This window comes from Giraffa tippelskirchi, chromosome 4 (genome assembly GCF_054371585.1).
Source record: "Giraffa tippelskirchi isolate mGirTip1 chromosome 4, T2T-mGirTip1v1.2.pri, whole genome shotgun sequence".
In the NCBI taxonomy this organism is placed as follows: Eukaryota; Metazoa; Chordata; class Mammalia; order Artiodactyla; family Giraffidae; genus Giraffa; species Giraffa tippelskirchi.
In genome coordinates, this window is record NC_137278.1 from 189,426,231 (window position 1) to 189,438,867 (window position 12,637).

General features: G+C 37.9%; 1 long non-coding RNA gene across 1 annotated transcript in view; it reads left to right on the forward strand.

The window, feature by feature from the left end:
* Nucleotides 1-12,637, forward strand: part of LOC145545214 (uncharacterized) — a 35,601-nt gene that overhangs the window by 18,390 nt on the left and 4,574 nt on the right. The gene's annotated exons all lie outside the window — the stretch shown is intronic.

Genomic DNA, 12,637 nt, shown 5'->3' on the forward strand with positions numbered 1-12,637 from the left:
GTGTGGTGTCATCTGCATATCTGAGGTTATTGATATCTCTCCCCTTGATTCCAGCTTGTGCTTCCTCCAGCCCAGTGTTTCTCATGATGTAGTCTGCATATAAGTTAAATAAGCAGGGTGACAATATACAGCCTTGATGTACTCTTTTTCCTATTTGGAACCAGTCTATTGTTCCATGTCCAGTTCTAACTGTTGCTTCCTGACCTGCACACAGGTTTCTGAGAAATTAAGGACCTAAGTAAATGAAGGGAATATTAAATTCATGGATTGAAACACTCATTACTGTTAAGCTACTAATTCTCTCCAAAATAGATTGGAATACACTCTAAGTATAATCCCAGAAGGATTTTTATCAAAATTATCAATCTATTTCTAAAATTCGAATGGAAATACAAAGAGACTATATTAGTGAAAGAGATTTTGACAAAATGATTGGAAGACACATTAAGGTGGAGTAATTAAGATATTGTATCGGCATAAGAATCAAACAGAAGAGGTAGTACAAGCATAAACCTATTTACACAATCGACTTGAAAGAAGACAAAATTATTCAATAAGATAATAAACATCTTTTCAATGAAAATTGCTGAAACAACTGGCTATCCACATGGAAAAAGCTAACCTCACCACTCACCTTACACCATACTGAAAAGTTAACACAAAATGGACATAATGTAAATGTTAAAGTTATAGACCAAAATGTAAATCTAAGTCCATAAAACATCTAGAAGAAAACATATCTTTGCAGTTTGGGGTAAGGCATACCTTTCTTAGAGTGCAGAAAGCAATAGCAACGAAAGAAAAACTGTTACAATTCTGTCAGTCAACACAGCAATAGAAAATGAACAGACAAGCCACCAATGCAGAGAATATATTCACAGTGTATCTAGCAAAAGATATACATACAAAATATGAAAGAATGCCAACAACTCAATGACAAAAAGACAATCTTATTTAAAAATGAAGGAAAAGGTTTAACACCTCACTAAGATTCACAAATGGCATATAAGCATGTGAAAAAAAGCTCTGCAAGTTAACCAAGAGAATGCAAACTGCAACACCATCCATCACAATGGTTACAATTTAAAATATTGACAATACTAAATATCAACAAGGATGTGAAACACTGGGAAATATTCATACATTATTGGTGGGAATATGAAATAGTACAACCACTTTGGGAAAAATTTGGCAGTTTCTTATATGTCCTGTCATCTAGCATGTAAACCCAGCAATTTTCAAAAAAGAAAAAAATACATGAAAATTTATATCCATAAAGAAACTGGTACACAAATGTTTATAGAAGTTTGATTCATTGGCAGAAAAACAGATGAAGAAACTGTGGTACATTCGTGTGATGGACTATTGCTTAGCAATTAAAAAGAATGAAGTTCTTATGCATGCAAAGTGTGGGTAAATCTTAAATTTATGCTGAGTAAAAGAAGCAAAATACAAAAGAGTATTTACTATAAGATTCCATTTATCAGAAGGTTTAGATCAGGCAATACTGAGCTATGGTGGTTAAAAAAAAGTCATAACAGTGATTGCTTGGACTGGGAGTTACAGAAAATGTCCCCAGGAAATGTTGCAGAAACAGAAATATTCAATATCTTGCCTGTTGTGTTGGCTTTACAGGTGGCTTTACAGGTGAATGTGTTTCTCAAAACTCAAATTGTGCACTTTGTATCTGAACATTTCACTCTAAATTTTACCTTAAACAACAATTACAAAAACTAAAGCCATAATACGATAGAAAGAAACTTGCCCTGTGATCTAAAAAGCTGAACGTGAGTTCAAACTCTACCTAGTGACCTTAAAAAATCATTTTCACTCCGCATACTTCAGATACTTATTTTAAAAAATAAGTCATTAATATCTGCGTCAGAAGATGAGATGACTGGATGGCATCACCGATGCAATGGACATGATGAACTTGGGCAAACTTTGGGAGATGATGAGGGACAGAGAGGCCTGGCGTGCAGCAAGCAGTCCATGGGGTCGCAAGAGTGGGACATGACTGGGTAACTGAACAACAACAACAATTAAAATCTACATTTCCTTCAGTCATTGTTTAAGGACCTACTAAAATCCAAGGGTTCACTAAGCAAGTCTACTATTTCATAGGCTTATTATAAAGTTCAGATGAGAATATGAAAGTGATTTATGTGATGAGACAGTGTACAAATACTGTGATTTGCTACTGAGTAAAGTGAGGGAAACTATCTCCTGGGGGAAAAAAAAGATACACTCTGGACTTCAAATCCTGTGTAGTAATGAGTAATTTCTGCTTTTTTTTATAACATGAAAGAACACGAGAGATCTTAGATGAGAGGGAATATTTTAAAAAGGTAAACTACAAATAGCCCTTCTAGTTTATGATCACAGAAAGTACTCTTATTTGTGTAATTAAAGCTGGTTGCCAAGGGAAATAGCAAACCTACAAGCCTTTAATACCAAAAGTCTAAAGATCAAGAATTTAAATCCGTGAAGTAGAAGTGTTGACACACAGTGTCAAAAGGACAGACTCCAAATAAGAAAATGGAGGTAAAACCAAAATTTGAATAGATCAGCTCTATCTTTATCCATTAAAAATTTTTCTCATATGACTGCAAATGGTGCCTGCAGCCGTGAAATTAAAAGAAGCTTGCTCCTTGGAAGGAAAGAAAGTGCGGCACTCAATATGCCAGGAAGTTTGAAAAACTCAGCAGTGGCCACAGTCAATCCTAAAGGAAATCAACTCAGAATATTCATTGGAAGGACTGCAGAAGTTCCAATACTTGGGCCACCTGCTGTGAAAAGCCAACTCATTGGCAAAGACCCTGATGCTGGGCAAAGACCATCCTAGGAGGAGAAGAGGGGGGTGACAGAGGATGAGATGGTTGGATGGCATCACTGACTCATTGGACATGAGTTTGAGCAAACTCCAGGTGACGGTGAAGGAAGCCTTGTGTGCTGCAGTCCTTGGGGTCACAAAGAGTTGGACACGACTTAGCAACTGAACAACTCAAGGGGCTTGCAGATACTTTGTGAATTTCCTTCTATTCTAGCACTTATTCGGCAACAAGAGAGAGAAATAAGCAGCAACACTTTTGAAGAAATGGATAATTTATGCTTAAAGAGTGGATACTCTACCCTTGTTTTCCGTTAAGTGAATATATTTTTCATTCAATATCACAGACACTGTGTTAGATCATTTGTCAAAGGGAAATGTCCCTGTCTTTGTTTATATTGGCATAGTCCTTGGATCTAGCTAATATTGTTCAGTTCTTAGCAGTCTTGGTGGTTTCATTTTTTAAAAGGTAACTATGTCTTGCCCAATAACATAGGGGGACTTATATTGAACCAATCTGTCTTCAAAGAATTTTATATAAGTGAAAACAGAAACCCTTTAAGTAAGAAAATAATATGAGCAAAGATTTAATTTAGAACCATATTTCTTTTTTTCCCCATCTTTCTTCTTACTTCTGTGTTCCTATACATTGGCTGTTTCCATGCTTCCTAGTACTCCCTGGACAGAAAATAATCCAACTTGCTTTAGCGTGCAAGTCTTTGTCATTTTCCCCAAAGATAATTAGTAAAGGAAGAGACATTGAGAACAAGATGGGAAAAGGGGATATTCTTGGGACAGAGGAAAAAAGCTGTTCGGTGCCCTTCAAATCATGCAACGTGAAACTCCACTGTGTGAATCTAGCTCTGAACAAAGGGGGAGTTTTCTACTGCAATTCCACACTTTGCAGTTTATGTTCAAATATTAGACATCTAAGTACTTGGCTGACGTTTAAACATATGGCTAACATATGCCAAACTTGTATAAAGTTATGTCCAAAAGTTCAAAAGTGGAAGACTGAAAGTCCTTATTCATGTTTTCTTATTATATTCTCCTAAGATAAATCAGTGCCGATATGTCTGTGCGTGTGGCAGGTTTGGGGGTGGGGAGGCAATGAGGGAGGATTAGAGTGCAAGTAGAAAATCCTTCTTTGTTTTTCCTTTTCCATCCCTGGAAAGTCAAGGTAGAATACTGGGAGTCTTGTAGCAGAGCAAGTCTTTGTATCCAGTAGAATACACATTTTAGATGATAGTTAAAGATAAAAAGTATAAAGTGAGAATGTTAATTGCTTTGCGACCCTGTGGACAGCAGCCCACCAGGCTCCTCTGTCCATGGAATTCTCCAGGCAAGAATCCTGGAGTGGGTTGCCATTCCCTTCTCCAAGAGATCTTCCCGACCCAGAGATTGAGCATGAGTTCCTGCATTTCAAGCATATTCTTTACTGACTGAGTCACCAAGTATGTTTTTTAAAGCCTGTATGGTAGTAAATTTTCAGTGCTAAAAAAAGATATTCAGTGGTAAATAAAAGAGAAAATGTTTTACCATAATTATATAACAGTTTGTGTTCTTTGCGCCTCGCATTTTTAAAAATGCAAGTATTAATTATTTGAACCTCAGAACAATCCAAAATGGTAGATATTTATTATTATCTCCATTTTACACATAAAAGTACAGATGGACTGAGAAACTATATATTTTAACCAAGTTATCAGTGCTAGAAGATAGTAGAGCCAGGATTCAAACTCAGGCAATTTGGTTCCATAATTCATAATCTTAACCACAGTGTCATAGAAATGCTGAACTGATCAATCAAATCTCTGTTACTGTTACTTTGAGAAGAGGGGAAGTATAAGCCCATTCTCAGAAATCTAAGGATTATTTCAGTATTTCTTATACCCATATATCCATCCTCCTCCACTCAATTATTAGTAGGAAGAGCTAAAACAAACAATCAGTGTGCTGTATAGCAGGTCCTTGGTGGTTATCTATTTTGTATATGGTAGTGTGCATGTGTTAATCTCAGATTCCTGGTTTATCTCTTACCTGCATTTCCCTTTTGGTAACCATGAGTTTATTTTCTGTCTATGAGCCTATATCTAGTTCAACTTAATTTCTTACTTGTTAAACTACAAAATTTGTTGTAAACTATTTACCATAAATCATTACTATTACTAGAATATCATTGACATGGCATCAATAAAAGGTCATTATGAGTATGTTATTTTTGAAAGATTAAATCCATGTTTATTAAATTCTTTAAAAAAAAACTAAAAAATAAACAAAAAGAGATGCCAATATGACTTTATACAAGAGATTTTAGTTTATCAGCAAAGGGAAGCAAAGGAATGCCTATGTGGGATTGAAAATAAGTTCTCCAGCAGAATCTGGCTGCAAAGCAGGAGACCCTGATTCAATCCCTGGGTCCAGAAGATCCCATGGAGAAAGGAATGGCTACCTACTCCAGTATTCTTGCCTAGAGAAATCCATGGATAAAGGAGCCTGGCAGGCTACAGTCCAGGGGGTTGCAAAAAGTCAACTGAGCAACTAACACACACACACACACACATGCAGCATCATTAATGTGACAAGCACAAAAAAGTAGGTTGATGATAAACAGTTACTAGTGAAAATGTAGTCTTCAGCCTTCTGCTTTCTACCACTACTAGAGAAGGATGATCTCAGAGATCAGTACTAATTAGCACTAATACTAATAAACATTTAGTGAACAAGTTAATATAAGAGATATGCTCTTAAAGTACATAAAAGGAGCAACTTCAACATGACTTCTGTATTAGTGAATAGAATTTCATCAAAAAGGCAAGTAAATGTATAAATGTGTCTTTTTTAAAATACTGTGCTGTGCTTAGTCACTCGGTCATGTCCGACTCTCTGCAACCCCATGTACTATAGCCCACCAGGCTCCTTTGTCCATGGGGTTCTCCAGGCAAGAATAGTGGAATGGGTTGCCATGCCCTCCTCCAGGGGATCTTCCAAACCAAACCAAGGGATCAAATCCAGGTCTCCTGCATTGCAAGTGGGTTCTTTACCATCTGAGCCACCAGGGAAGCCCTTTTCTAAAGTGATTTACAATTTTTAAAGGTTATACTCTATTTGTAGTTATTATAAAATATTGTCTATAATTCTTTGTTGTACAACATATCCTCATAGCTTATTTTGTACTTACTTATTTGTATCTCTTGTTCTCCTAACTCTATACTGCCTCTCCCCCTTTCCCTCTCTGCACTGGTAACCATTACCTTGTTCTCTACATCCATCCAAGAGTCTGTCTCTTTTTTGTTATATTCACTAGCTGTTGTTTTTTTGTGTGTGTGTGATTCTACATACAAATGATATCATATGGTATTCATCTTTGTGTGACTTATTTCACTTAGCACAACGCCCTCCAAGTCCAGCCACTTCAGTTCAGTTGCTCAGTCGTGTCTGACTCTTTGTGACCCCATGAAGAGCAGCACGCCAGGCCTCCCTGTCCATCAACAACTCCCAGAGTCTACCCAAACCCATGTCCATTGAGTCGGTGATGCCATCCAACCATCTCATCCTCTGTCAGCCCCTTCTCCTCCTGCCTTCAATCTTTCCCAGCATCAGGATCTTTTCAAATGAGTCAGCTCTTCGCATCAGGTGGCCAAAGTTTTGGAGTTTCAGCTTCAACATCAGTCCTTCCAATGAATACCCAGGACCGATCTCTTTTAGGAAGGACTGGTTGGATCTCCTTGCAGTCCAAGGGACTCTCAAAAATCATCTCCAACACCCCAGTTCAAAAGCATCAATTCTTCAGTGCTCAGCTTTCTTTATATTCCAACTCTCACATCCATACATGACTACTGGAAAAACCATAACCTTGACTAGACGGATCTTTGTTGACAAAGTAATGTCTCTGCTTTTTAACATGCTGTCTAGGTCGGTCATAACTTTTCTTTCAAGGAGTAAGCGTCTTTTAATTTCATGGCTGCAGTCACCATCTGCAGTGATTTTGGAGCCCCCCCAAAATAAAGTCTGTCACTGTTTCCCCATCTATTTTCCATGAAGTGATGGGACTAGAGGCCATGATCTTAGTTTCCTGAAGGTTGAGCTTTAAGTCAACTTTTTCACTCTCCTCTTTCACTTTCATCAAGAGGCTCTTTAGTTCTTCTTCACTTTCTGCCATAAGGGTGATGTCATCTGCATATCTGAGGTTATTGATATTTCTTCCTACAATCTTGATTCCAGCTTGTGCTTCTTCCAGCCCAGCGTTTCTCATGATGTAGTCTGCATATAAGTTAAATAAGCAGGGTGACAATATACAGCCTTGACATACTCCTTTTCCTGTTTGGAACCAATCTGTTGTTCCATGTCCAGTTCTAACTGTTGCTTCCTGACCTGCATACAGGTTTTTCAAGAGGCAGGTCAGGTGGTCTGGTATTCCCATCTCTTTCAGAATTTTCCACAGTTTATTGTAATCCACACAGTCAAAGGCTTTGGCATAGTCAATAAAGCAGAAATAGATGTTTCTCTGGAACTCTCTTGCTTTTTCGATGATCCATAGGATGTTGGCAATTTGATCTCTGGTTCCTCTGCCTTTTCTAAAACCAGCTTGAACACCTGGAAGTTCACGGTTCATGTACTGTTGAAGCCTGGCTTGGATAATTTTGAGCATTACTTTACTAGCATGTGAGATGATTGCAATCGTGTGGTAGTTTGAGCATTCTTTGGCATTGCCTTTCTTTGGGATTGGAATGAAAACTGACCTTTTCCAGTCCTGTGGCCACTGCTGAGTTTTCCAAATTTGCTGACATATTGAGTGCAGCACTTTCATAGCATTATCTTTCAGGATTTCAAATAGCTCAACTGGAATTCTATCACCTCCAATAGCTTTGTTCGCAGTGCTGCTTTCTAAGGCCCACTTGACTTCACATTCCAGCATGTCTGGCTCTAGGTGAGTATGAGTGATCACACCATCATGATTATCTGGGTCATGAAGATCTTTTTTGTACAGTTCTCCAAGTCCATCCATATCGCTGCAAATAGAAAAATTCATTTTTATCCTGATTGAGTAGTGTTCCATTGTGTATATGGACCACATATTCTTTATCCTTTCATCCGCTGATGGACACTTAAGTTGCTTTCATATCTTGGCAGTTGTAAATGATACTGTTATGAACATTAGGATGCATGTATCTTTTCCAATTAATGTTTGACTTTTTTTAGATGTGTGTTTTTCTCAAAAGAGATCTTAAATTGAACACAAATCTTTCCTCCAGCTGAGCTGATGTATCTATTGATAATTTATCATTAGTGATCTTCTCTAACTTATTCCTGTGGCAGTACCAAAATTCAAGTCATTACCATATAACAAAAATCTTGCCAAGCAAATGAAACTTCCTTTAGGGCTTTTCCTTCAAGCCATTCCTTTTCTATGAAAACTTATCTGATCATATGTCTTGTCTTTGAAGTTTGTGACGTTGAATACTTGTATACTGTCCTGTATGTTGTCCATATTTTATGTGTTATCCTATTATCTAAACTGCAAACTCACATTGGTCAGATATTTTTGTCTGCTCAGTGATGTTATAAATGTACTAATTAGAGACACTCAGCATACTTGAATGGTTTAATATTTCTGTAATTACCATGTAATCTTGAAAAGGGTGACACAAGATATGAAAATTGATTATAAATTATTAATAATGGCTAAGAACATAGGTAATGACATTGTTGCAGCAAAGCAGATAAGAAGAATAATTTTACAAATCACAGGTACATATTAGTACTCTTGCCAAGATAAATTTGAATTATTCTCTCTCACAATGGTCCAGACTCAAAAGGAATTCACAGCTTTCGACATGACAAGTTTCGAACAGACACCCTTGCTTTCTAAACCAGCACGACAAGCAAGTTACAGTACTTGTAACTTGTACAGCACATCAGCCCCTTATTTATTTATTTTGCAGGCAGCCACTGGAGTCATGAAGCTGGCCAACAGAGGTTCTATAGAAACATTCAAAGCCTCTACCTCAAAGGGCTGGCACGCAGCCATCTTTACAGGTTTTGAGTTTCCCAAGCCACAATCCTACCCAACGGGTAGAGTCCTAAGCATTTTGCTTATTCTGTCAGCATCAAGAATTTGTTAAATCTGCCAAGACCCACAAGTTTTAACACCTGCCGTCAAAATAGTTTTGGTTTGCGTACTACCCTCAAGAAAAAATATTTGGGTAGCTTGCAACACACTAAGCCTAAGAAACTTTATTTAGACTACTAGGCTATTACAGCTATTTCCTGAAGGGTTAAAAATGAGGAATGGGCTGAGGCAAAAATGGGAACATTGATGGATTAGCAAGAAAACCTTAGTGTGCAATACCTAAGACCAATATTCTAACACCTGAAACCAATACTCCAATAATACAACTATTAACACTAGTGCTTAAACAAATGAGAAATACATGAGAAAGAAAATATATAAGGGATTCTTCTGTAAGTTTTTTAAATAGTGTACTGTGCAAAAATATTTTCTCCATTACACAGTTAGGAAATAATACATCTTACAATTGTAGGGAATAAACAGAATGATATTAATGCTTAATACAGTGCCAGACATGGAGCAAATGCTCAAGAAAGTCAAAATTCATTGTACATCTTTTGGTGAACAAATCCTTTTAATGGGGATCTAGAATCGACCTATCTTAGAGTATCTTCTTCTCTGACAAAAAGTAAGTTAGTGAAGATCTATTGTAGCAACAGTGTACTTTCACTAGATCAAATGCTACTCATCAACACCAAGATAATATTAAAAGCCCGCTTTTGATTAAATATGATGTTGTTCTCAACACTTAATTTAAACTAGCATATGTAAGCCTCAGAACAAAGCCAAAAAAAAATTCCCACTTTTCAGATGAGAAAATTGAGGTCAAGAGGCATTAAGTAGACTTCTCAGGTTACAGAGATAAGCAGAGCTGAGATTTGAACTGATGCGGTCATACTCCAAAACCCATGCTCTTTTAACTACTAAATTATACCACCTCTGGCATTTGGGGAACTAGAGATAATAATCATGGTGAAATTGCACCCCTGACTTACAACTGCAATAGTAGGGCAAAGGCATTTTTATTCCATTTCTCTCTCCTAAAACAGTTGCAAATAAGCTGAATTTAAATAAAGATACAACCACCCAAAAATGTAAACTTTTAAAATTATTTACTACGTAAGTTTGCAATAAAATAACGGAATAATTCAAACTGATGGGTGTTCTAATCTTATTTTTTCACTTATGAAGTGTGGTTTCAGAAAAGTTATTCCACCTTTAGCTTTTTTAAAAAATAATTTTATTTATTTATTTATTTTTGGCTATGCTGGCTTCTCGTAGCGGCATGGGTTTTTTTCTAGTTATAGCAAGCAGGGGCCACTTCTTAATTGTGGTATGCAGGCTTCTCATTGCAGTGGCTTCTCTTGTCACTGAGCATGGACTCTAGACACACGGGCTTCAGTAGTTGCAGTGTGTGGGCTCAGTAGTTGAGGCTCCTGCGCTCTGGAGCACAGGCTCAATAGCTGTGGCACACCAGCTTACTTGATCAAAGGCATGTGGGCTCTTCCTGGACCAGGGCTCAAATTAGTATCTCTTGCATTGGCAGGAGAATTCTTTACCGTTGAGCAACCAGGGAAGCTCCTCCCTTTAGCTTTTGATTCTACAATTAGATGAAAATATAACTGTTGTGGTGAGTATTAAATACTTGAAACTATACTGCTTATGGCTCTTGGAACACATAATGTCTATAAATTATTAATGATAGCTCTTCCCCTGTTGAGGACACTAGAGTGAAGGAATGGGAGAAGAAAACAGAAGTCTTAATGAAAGGAGCATTTCTAGTACTGAGAAACCTGTTCCCTGTCTGTTTCAGGGGAAGTAAGAGGATTTATTGTTCAGCTTCTGATTTGATTTAGGTCTCAACTCTGCATTTTTAAAAACTCTTAGATTTTTATAAAACCATTGATGCCAAGACTCCAACGCAGTCCAATTAAAGCAAATCTCCAGGGAATAGGACTGGACATTATAATTTTTAAAATACCCCCCAGGGAATTCTAGTCCAGGCTTGAGACCCCCTTTGCCACGTGCTTGTCAGCTTGGCCTACCAAAGAGTGTATCGATGTGGTCATGGTTGGCAGCTACAGGTGCCATATCTCAGCTTATTGCACAGTCATTCAGTGAGTTGGAAAGCCTTGTGAAGGAGGGAATGGCAAGACTCACCATCCCGTAGTTAATAGAGTATAGGTACAAAGACAGTATAGTTAATGAGACTTAAGATGTCAGCTTTCTTGATGGTCAGTCGGATTGTTCATTTCTCTCCTAAAGCACAGTGTTCTTTGGCAAGACTGATTTTAGCACCCCAGTAGGCCATTTTTTCTCCAACCCCAAATTGCCAACATCAAAAATAGACAGGGTTGATATGATGTACTCACCTGATTGCAAGCTAAAGAAGTTGGAACAAAGAGAGCTGGATAACTGGACCTTTCTCTTTCATCGAGGGGACTAGAAGAACAAGGGAAATCAACTGCCTTTTTTGACAAAAGTGTTGCCATTTTCCTCATATTAGAGCAAAGTAACCTGGAGGCTCAGATGGGAAAGAATCTGCCTGAAAAACAGGGGGCCCAGGTTTGACCCCTGGATCTCCAGATCCTCTGGAGAAGGGAATGGCAACCCACTCCAGTATTCTTGCCTGGGAAATCCCATGGACCAAGGAGTCTAGAGGCCTCAGTCCATGGGGTTGCAAAGAGTCAGACATAACTGAGAGACATTTCACTTTTTTTTAACTTATTTTTTCCCTGAAGTGAAAGTGGGAGTGTTAGTTGCTCAGTTGTGTTCAACCCTTTGAGACCGCATGGACTGTAGCCTGCCAGGTTCCTCTGCCCATGGGATTCTCCAGGAAAGAATACTGGGGTGGGTTGCCATTGCCATTTCCTTCTCCAGGGGATATTCCCGACCCAGGGATTGAATCTGAGTCTCCTGCATTGCAAGCACATTCTTTACCATCTGAGCCACCAGGGAAGCATGTGACAATATAAATAATACCCCAAATAATACAATGCCCTAAAAAGTAATAACATAGATTGTCTAAATATGAGGTTGCCAGAGAGATTAAATTCCTAAATGGAATATCCTTCTCATGTATTAAAAAAATTTAAGTTCAAAATCAGTTTTCTCTTTAGCTCAGCTTAGAGGATATTCACTTAATCTCGGTTTCTTCAGCAGCTTGGTGCATCCTGTCCTGTCTTCCACTGGCAACTCCCAAGCTGTTGCTATTTCAACTTTAAAACTTGTGTGTACCTCTTTTCCAGTCACACTCAATAGGGTATACAGTTTATCATATCACAGTCCTCATACCCATAAAACCTGTGAAACAAACTTTGGCCCCTGTGGGTATATTCCTAGGGGAAAAAATATATATATTCAAGAATTTAAGGCTACACATACCTACAGAAGTGCCGGTATTATCTTGGAAAGAATGGTAGACAGGAAGTATAAGAGATAAAGGAAGAAATGTCTTGCCTTCAGGACATCCTAGATAAGGATGCCATTCAGTCCGTGAACAATAGTCTGAAATTCATGATCTATGAGTTGAAACTCATTTCTAAGAAACCTCCCACGGAGAGGTTAATTGTCATAATATGCTTGCTCCATCCTGGGGGTAGAATCCGTCTATATGCACTGCTTTATCTCTCAGAGTATTTGAGACATTTGAGTATCCATAACCCTTCTTTTTGCCCCTCGATCCCACATATTTAAAAAGTTTTAATTTGCATTTTCCCTTAGAAAATGTACTT